Source organism: Rhagoletis pomonella, unplaced genomic scaffold, assembly GCF_013731165.1.
Source record: "Rhagoletis pomonella isolate Grant_MI unplaced genomic scaffold, Rhpom_1.0 Rhpom_scaffold_00008, whole genome shotgun sequence".
NCBI classification, from domain to species: Eukaryota; Metazoa; Arthropoda; class Insecta; order Diptera; family Tephritidae; genus Rhagoletis; species Rhagoletis pomonella.
In genome coordinates this window covers 19,872,192-19,881,694 of record NW_023458562.1, presented here as the reverse complement: position 1 = coordinate 19,881,694, position 9,503 = coordinate 19,872,192, and the positions used below count along the sequence as shown (strand labels likewise).

Genomic DNA, 9,503 nt, shown 5'->3' with positions numbered 1-9,503 from the left:
GAGGACAAAGAGTTGTTGGCTAGTTTTGGCTATTTTTCCATTGTTTGTTTAATGTTTTGTTTCTTTTTTATAAAAATACAGCTCTTTGTCTAACAAAAACCACATAAGTCCAAAGTTCAAACTTTGTACTAAAATTTGAAAAATTCAACAAAATTTTACAACAACAACAAACTCTTAATTAAGATTTTCTAAAGTTCTAAGTAGGCAGTTTTATAGTCCATTAAATTCTACCTTTAGGAAGTGCAAGTTACAAGTAGCTAACAACAAAATTTTCTATAACAAGTGAAAGTATGCAGTTTTAGAGCCCATTAAACTGTAGTTAAAAAAGTGCAAGTTTCAATTTCCTAAAAATACGCGTTGATTTTTGATAATTTTTTTGGCGGATAGTGTTATTATTTTCTTCCATACAAAAATGGTCGAATACACTTTGTATGGAAGAAAATGCTGGAAACCGTCAGCAAATGAAAAAATAGCCAAAAATTGTCAAAATGTCATGCCCCTATTAATTTTCACATAACTGTAGCTCCTCATCTGTTAATGAGGGCGCTTTATTTCTTCTTTGTTTTAAAAAAGAAAGAGCCTATTCAAGAAAAAGACAAATGGAAAATTTTACTACCGGTTGAGACAAGATCCTCGGACACTGTTGGTACAGTCCAAATAAATTTTTTTAAGATGTACTATAAAAAAGTACTTGGACAACAGGAGTAAATTCCTATAAAATCCAGGAAAAGGTCCACAGTCTTGAAACATTAAACTATCTTATCCATGTCCATTCTCCTGGAATTCCAATCGATAAAATCGTCGGGGAAGTCAATGTGTGCTATCAGATTCTTGCAGACGTTTTCGTATTGGACATGCTCCGAATAACGATTTCCAACAACGACATCCTGGATAATGACAATTTCCAGTCCCAGTCTTCTCCTTAGCCAAGACCATAGTGGTAGGTAGGTAGACTAGCAAGCTGTGAACAACTGGCAAGAGTTGCGCTAACATTATAGACCGAGTCGAGACAAAGTATATAAGTTACGATTATCAGTACTCCAACTTTGAAATCCATTTTTTCGACAGAAGAAACTGGCAACTCAATATCGTTTTCGGCGCTAACGTGCTATCCATCTTCAAAGATCGACATCGAGAAAGGATCGTGTGAACTTACTCAGAAACTGCTTTTAGGGAGACCTACAGACCCTCTCTCGCCTTATAGACATAGTACCGCCACTTATACGGTAGACAAACGGGCTCGATTATTTGCATAACCAGCCTTAATTTGCTTTAACTCATGCATTTTCCTCTTTAAAATGAGCATAAGCAGCCGAACAAATGCACGAAATTTTTGGGAATTAACTCGGATCCGGGGAATTTTCGATGACAACACTGGTAAAAACGGCCAGTTGTTGTCTTTTGTACAAGTAAGCAAACGAAGCAGTCGAGTTTCGCGTACGCGGTAGCCGAGTGGTGAGAGTTTCGAGCTACAAGCCTGTAGCTGCCAGGTTCGATAAGGTGTAAGGGTAAAATTTTAATTTGAATTTATGCTTATTAATTCAAATTAATTTTCTCCGTCTGTCTACCATATTAGCCTCTCAACTGGCTGGGCCATATCGTACGAATGGACAGAAACGTTTCAGCTTTGAAAGTGTTCCACGCGTAATGCTGGAACAGAAGAAGCGGAAGGCTTTCTATGCGTTGGAAAGACCAGGTGGAGAAGGCATTGGCTTCACTAGGCCTTTGCAATCGGCGTCTGAAGAAGATATACTCTCTAATTACTACAGCATAACTCTTCACCACCAACCTTCTTTATCACCAATCTTTACAGCATCATATAGTCAATCTCTTCTAGTTCCCGGGAGACAGTGAGATTCAGATCATTCCTCTAGCGAAGAGCGCTATACCATTGGCCGAAAGGCCGCCAGGTTCGGAGCCCGGATAACGATTTCGGTAAAATCTGCAGATATTTCTCAAAAAATGGGGAAATAATCCATCCGCCATTTATTGTATGGGAACAACTTCTTCGAGAACTTAGACATTTTAGGGGAAAGTAAATAGGAGGAGATACTAGGATTCGCCAGACAAATAGGATGGTTTAATATATATAGGGGCAGGTCTAAATAAACCCACTCCTTTACATAACAACGTGTGAGACCGTTTCGAGACCGCATCTAAATTTAACTAACATGTTCACCAGCAAGTGACCCCACTTAGCTACGTGAGAAATTATCTGAAGCATTGAAGATCCGTATACTGGTCGAAAGCCGAGATGACTAAGCTAGCTCTTGATTTTGATACTGCTAGTATGCATATGTAAATGCTCCAGATTAGCGCATAAATAAAATAATAAAGAAATCTGCTATAATAGTACATAATTCTAAAAAGCGCATTTCCGGCAGATTTCTGTCTGCCTTAAGCATTAATGAGTACACCTTTTGTTTTTATAAAACGAGTATGAAGCATTTCTCAGCTTTTGCCACAACGGCGCTGTTGATTTCAGACCACCCATCGGCAATAGTAACCTCTTTCTGCTTTTCAGATTATCACTGCTGATTCCAGCCACCTGACACGCTTTGTGCCAGTACAGAAACAATATAGTGGAAATCTAGTTCTGTTATCAAAAGGTATTATTCTTTCTGTATTAATGTAAGGTGAACGAAAAATACCCTTTCTAACCTCAGTTCATTGCACTCTACTAAACACATCCCTTTAAAAAAACCTATTGCCAAAAAAAGAAGCAAGTTCCGAACATACATCTAGCACAGTTTTGCCGCAGTAAAATATTTTAAGTCCATTAATTTTTTGTTGTTTTTTGTTCAATTGAAATCAATACTTTTTTCATCCTGTCACTGGGCATTAGCGTATTCTTTCGGTCATAAATTGATTTTGTTCGAACATTTTTTATTTTCTAATTGTTTCGAAAAAGCAAATATCTACATACATACATACATGCACACATACATATGCAATGTATGTATCGTCCCATGTGTGTGAAAAGTGCATTTGTCATCTATGCTTTTACTGACACCGGCAACATCACCCTGGCTGCCACGCGACTCTCTAAGCTTACCCTCGGTAATTTTTTAGCATCGATTTGCAACCCTTCTTTCATAGCAAACTAATATTTTTTCGTGTAATTAGCGCGGAAGCGACACAGTGACGCGCACAACAACAAGTCATTAATTACAACAAACACGCAAAAAACAAAGCAAAGAGGGTGGAATGACTATTCGCGCACATATGTACATACATATGCACCTACATACTTATGTAGATATGCATTAGGATTAAAAAATAGTGGTTGAAAATCGATGCGAAATAATTAAAAATATAAAAAAAATGTACCAAAAGTCAAGCGTGTGCCAGTCAGCGTATGCGCTCAGAAAAAATGTGAATTTGAATGTTTGAGCGTCTGGATGGTAAAGATAATAAACTAAAGTTTTCAAGAAAAATACAAAAATTACAATTTTCAACTAATTAAAATTATTTTCCATTTAGGCAATTCTATTGCAATGCGCGCCAAACAGATGCCGCAGCACCCCCTTGCAATTAAAACGTTTAATATGCTAGAGAGAGCAAAATAAATTGAGCGAGAGCGCTGCGTTCAAAGCAATAAGACTCCGCAAGCGCCACTATCAACAACGCCACAAAAACACAAGCACAAGCGCGTGTAACATTTGCAACTTGGGGAGCTCTCTGTAGTCTCAAATATTTCTCAGTGCTCCAATCAATCTTCATCCTCCTCTTCTCTCTCTTTCTCGCCCCCAATGTGTTGCGAAGTTTCGTCAAGCTTAGCTCGCGCGCCAACTATTTCCCCGCCGTTGGGTGCTACTTGCTACATACATACAAAAAAGTTGGCGCTGTATCAACAACAATGGCATGCGCTCATAATGAGCAGCTTACACACACACACACAAAGACACATACATACCTCTTAAGGCCTCTGCCGCTATTCGCATACGAATGTTTTTTCCTCTCTGCATTTGACTACCTTTAATTAATGACGTCATTCTTTTTTACCCTTTTTTTGTTGCTCCGAGCGCACTCTCTACGCTTTGGCTCTCAGCGCAGCCACTGCGGTTAGCTGCCGTTGTGTGCAATGACGTTGGCAAGAGTGGGTGGGTGGTTGGTTAGTCGTAGCTAGCCGCTCTTCTACCACCTTCTTCTTCGTCGTCTTCTTGCAGGCGCGCGCAATACATTTGGCTGCGTTGTATTTTGTTTTTCCTCACTTCACTGCGCTCAGTTTTCGTTTTGACATTCCTCTTGCGGTTGCTCCTGCATACAAACGCATTTAGCGCTCGTTCGTACGCTGAGCATTTGCATTCGGTCGTTTTCGTATTGCTGTTGCTGTTGGCGTTGCTGGCGCGGCAGGCAGCGCAGCTGCAACAACTTTGGCGTTCAAGCTTCGTTTGTTCGTATTGTTTTCGCTATGTTGGCTACGTTCGTTCATCGCATCGTTTGTTCGGTTCGTTTTCGTTTGTTGCTCGTTTTTTTACTACTGTCATATTAATGTGGTTGCTTTTAGTTGTTGTTGTTGTTGTCCAGTTTGGGTGGTGGTTGTTGGTGTGCGCGCTGATTTAAATGTTGTTAGTGTTGGCGCTGCTGTTGCTGGCATTTTGTTTTGGGGGGTCCTCGGCAGCGACGCGCAGCAGCGCAGGCCGGCTGATATGCAGCAGTCAGCGGGCAAGCATAGGCGGCCTGGCGAGTTGGCAGCGCTGCTCAGTCTTTTGACGGCGCTCTGCCTGTTCGTACGGCTCGCACGGATGACTTTTGAATCTACAATTGAGCTGAGTGTACATTTGGAACTCGCAATTGAACCGATTACCATCGCAGCGAAGCGAACTCTAAATTAACTAGATAATTGCATAAGTAGTGTAATTAAAATTTTTGATTAATTAAAAGTTGAATTTCGGTGTGTTGAGAAATGGTGAACTGCAGCAGTAATTCTGTGACTTAGTGCGTGCGTATGTGTGGGTGTAACAATTTGCTAGCAGAAGCCGTGCAGTGTGGTGCGATCGTTGCATTACTTTTAGTGTTGCCAATGGAAAATTATTTTTTACCTTTTTGTGCAAAGCTGACACCGTTACATTTAATTCGAGTACACACTGCAGAAATCGTGCATTTCATATTAATAAATCCGCTGCAACAACAACAATAATCAGTATCCGCCAGCCAGCTAATCGCCAACTTTTGCTACCAATTTGAATTAACAACCGCTCAACAACCAACCAACGAAAAAAATAAACAACAACAAAACTATTTCTCCGTAACGGCGATCATTGCAATCGCTGTGATTAATTGCATGTGGCAGTTGAAAGTGATTGATAAATTGCAGCAGTGCGATAGCCGTGTTACTGCTGCTACCACACTTGCCACCGCCGAGACGCACAGGTAGAGTCAGGCAGTGCGCGGCAATGCGTTTCGCCAAAAATAAAATCAGCAAAAATTTTGAGACGAAAAATTTAATAAATAAATAATTTGTGCGCGTGCAAATATACAAGAAACAAACACACACAAAGCAGGTAAAGATAAAAACAAATTAAAATCAAAGGCGAAACGTGAAAGCAAAAACGAAAAACCAGCATTCATTGCACCAACGCAATTTTTGGAGCTGTGAAAGTGACCGCATTTTAATGAGACAAACAAATGGCGATGCATTTGGCATGGTGAATTAGTTAGGATACAAAATTTGCTAAAATATGCGGAGTGAAGAAGTGTAAGGAAAAAACAAACTAAAAGTGTCAGAAAAAATTAACGCAAAAAACTTTTAATGCGACTACAAATGCTACGAATATTAAAAAAAAATAAAAACAAAATGTAACGAATTTAACAAAACTCTTCAGCGGATAGCAGACAAAGAAAAATTAAATACATACGCATTTAAAAATAAACAAAAAAAAAACTAGATCCGGCACCACTTGTAACTTTGTATAATGTTGTGAATATGTTACAAAAATAATTGAAAACATTAACTTATTAAATTTTTAACTACATTCATTTCGTAAGAAAGTACTGTCTTCAAAAATCGAATCAGCTAACAAAAATTTTTGTATCACAAAGTTAATAAATTCAGCGCTGACGACAAAATTGTTAATTTGATTGCAACAAACTGAGGTAAGTTTTTTATTGCACATTTATTTTGTAAAAATTTAATTACTAAAAGCTTTATTAGGTCACAATTTAAAAAAAAATTTAAAATAATAAATGACTAACCAGCCTGAAAACGAGAAATGCATGTAGAAACATAGTATAATAAACAATAAAAACGACAACACATGATCAAGTTAAAATAGCAACAAAATAATTACCTTGATTGTGCCTAGTTGGATTGAAAAACTGAAATTTGAAAAAGCAACCTTAGCTCAGCAGAAAGTGTTCTGGCTCTGTGCGCCGGGAGGCTGGGTCCAAACTCAAGGAAAGTCTGATGAGGCGGTGTGGAAATATTAGCTATGACTGCTACCAATTTAAATTAAGGTTGTTTCATCAGCCTTGTCAGGTGGTTAGGAAAAATTTAAAATATTTTAGAATGTTGCCGAAACTGCGATCGACTAAATGACCGAAAATAATATTTTGTAAAAAAATAAATAAAATAAAATCCAGAAAAATATTTTCCAAAAATATATACATACATATACATTTTTTTTAAATTGAAATCTGTTGATTTTTCAGTGATTCTGTTTTCCTTAATCAAGTTACATTCAAATAATTTTTTTTTCATAACATTACATACATTCGAGTACAACAAATTTTTGCCGACGGAAATCCAAAAATATATTTTTCGGCAAAAAACAATGCCATTGCGTTTCCACCATCCCCAAATTTTATAACTTAGATTTTCAATTCATTTGCAACCTCTTACCCTATTGATATAAATTTCAGTATTAATTTCCATCACGCTGCAGCTTCGGATTTTTCCTCTTCTGATCCTCTTAAGTTCAGAACCCTTTCTAGACCTGTTTATTCTTTTTTTTTTTGTTTATCAGTCATAAATTTTTCTTGGTTAAAAAACATTTCCATGACTAAATTGAGAAGTGTGTCGAAATTTTGGCTGAAACTGTGAAGACTACCCGAATTACTCATTTAAAAGTATGTGGAAACATGCTGTAAGTCCACTCATGTAAAATGTGAAACTTCTCAAAAGCCTATGTGAAAAAAATTTTGATAATTTTTCTATTTCTCTAGGGGGCAACGGCTCTTTTTTTTTACAATAGCTTTTACTGAATTTCAGTAGAATAAAATAATTCCAATATAACAACATACCATATCTAACAAAAGAAAAAATAGGTCAGCAAGGAAAACTTGCCTATTAAAAATTGGTCGAGACGAACATTAGACCCTTATAAAAAGTGTGTCGGTTTTCGGTTCTGATCAAGCATTTGTGGAAAATTTCGGTGCTGCAAATGGTTTAGTTAATTAATGGAACCTGTTCAAAACCGGTTCGGTTCAAAACCGGCTCGCGTTCCTGAAAAATATATTAAACAAAAGAATCATTTTTTTTTTAGAATTTTCCTTTCGTAGGTGTTTTGGCACTATTCAAAAAATATAAAATAAGACAACTTACGCAGGCTTAAATTTGTTTATATCAGACCTGTTAAATAATGATTAATAATCAATTTGATTATTAATTAAAGCTTGTTTTTTTTGGTAACCATTTAATAATTAAATACGATTATTTGCATTTTTTTATTGATTAATAATCGATTATTAAAAAAAAAAAAAAAATTAATTAATTAATTAATTTTAATTACATAATTATTTTGTTATTTTTGATTATTTTTAATTATTTTTAAAATTTTTTAATTACGTGATTAATATAATTATTTGATTATATTCAATAATTTTTGATTTGTTTTAATTGCTTGATTAATATAATTATTTGATTATTTTGAATTGGTTTTAATTTTTTTTAATTCTACGATTAATATAATTATTTGATTATTACTTTTTTAATTTTATTTCAACTTGTTAATATATAATAAATAATATATTGTACAATGTTCAGGAATATAATTTCTGTGGTTAATGCTGTAGTGTGAACGATATATAAAAAATTAGTAAATTAAAAGTTATTGTTAAACACCGCACAGTGTAGATATTGACAAAATGTAATTAATCGAAAACAAAAACATCTAGCGAAATAAATTTAACAGCATTTTAAAGCACTTGAGATAGAAAATCGACGAAAACAAATTTCTTTGGATAAAAAAAAGTAGCCTTCACCTTCCAAATCACCTTCAAGTTAGGTGGAAGGAAGACAAAAAAATCTAAAAATTTAATTTTGAAGGTCAACGTAATTTTTTATTCAATGTGACCTTCAAAAAGACCATATAAAGTGAACTTTTTTATTTTTTTTGTCTTTCTTCTGACCTAAAAATAGCATGCAATGAACTTAAAAAATATATATAAAATGCCGATTTCGGTTCCTGCTACCATTGCAAAGGATTCCTTGATGCAAGAACACCAAAAATAACTGTCTAAAACTTTTTAAAAAGTTCACCTCATACTGTTTTCAGCTTCATCTATTTGGAAAGAGAATTAAAAATAATCATATAATTATAAATAGTCAAATAACTGAAGATAATCTAATAATTAAAAACAATGAAATGGTTAAAAACAATCAAATGATTAAAAACAATCAAATAATTAAAAATAATCAAATAATTAAAAATAATCAAACAATTAAAAATAATTAAAAAAGCAATTTGATTAATTTTGATTATTTGATTATTTTTTTTTAATGGCAATTAATCATGATTATTTTTTCATAATTATAATTAATAGTTAATGTAATGTTATGTAAGAAAATTAAAATAATCATTAAAATTAAAAAATGCAAAAAAATGTCGATTACTAATCGTAATGGAAATTTAACAGTTCTGGTTTATATATGTAATATCGTTGGTTCACCTACATTTCTAGAATTTTTTTTTCGCAAAAGCTGTTGCGAGTTTCTTTCATATAAAAATAAATTGTGTTAATTTGTTATATGGAAGCAAATGCGACAAAAAAATTCTAAAAAATCAACGGTAATTTTCAGCCACTTGAAACTTGCACATTATCGGACTTAAATTGAATCAGCTATAAAACTATTTCTAACACTTCTGAGAAAAAAGCTTGAAATTTGGGTGAACATTTTTTGGAATTTTTCGTAGTCTTTTACAAAATTTTAAGCTTAGTTTTTGGGTTTTCTTAGAGAATGAACTGTATTTTAATTGAAAATTCTTAAAAATAAATAACTGAACATAAGTGGCAAACAATATCACTATGAAATGGGGGTGCTATAGATATGACCGATACTGTACGTATCTAAAAAATAAATGGCATTTAGGAACACAAAGTACATTGCAAGATAGTTAGATTTTACAAAAAGTCAAGACATACAAGCTTAAATTTTTTAAAACTTAAATAAAGAAAGACTTCTCTATCCAAATTAAAAAAAAAATTATCCCATCCCATCATTCTATTTATTTTTATATCTAAAGTGCACTAAAGGGCTAACACTTTTAGGCCCTTGCCTA

General features: G+C 34.4%; 1 protein-coding gene across 4 annotated transcripts in view; it reads left to right on the top strand.

Annotated features, from left to right (window-relative positions):
• Window positions 1–4,722: 4,722 nt before the first annotated feature.
• LOC118744327 (pneumococcal serine-rich repeat protein) overlaps window positions 4,723–9,503 on the top strand; it is a 211,003-nt gene continuing 206,222 nt past the window's right edge. For all 4 annotated transcript variants that reach the window (XM_036477246.1, XM_036477247.1, XM_036477245.1 and 1 more), the window contains exon 1: window positions 4,723–6,099. The gene's annotated coding sequence lies outside the window, so the exon portion shown is untranslated. The remainder of the gene's footprint in view (window positions 6,100–9,503) is intronic.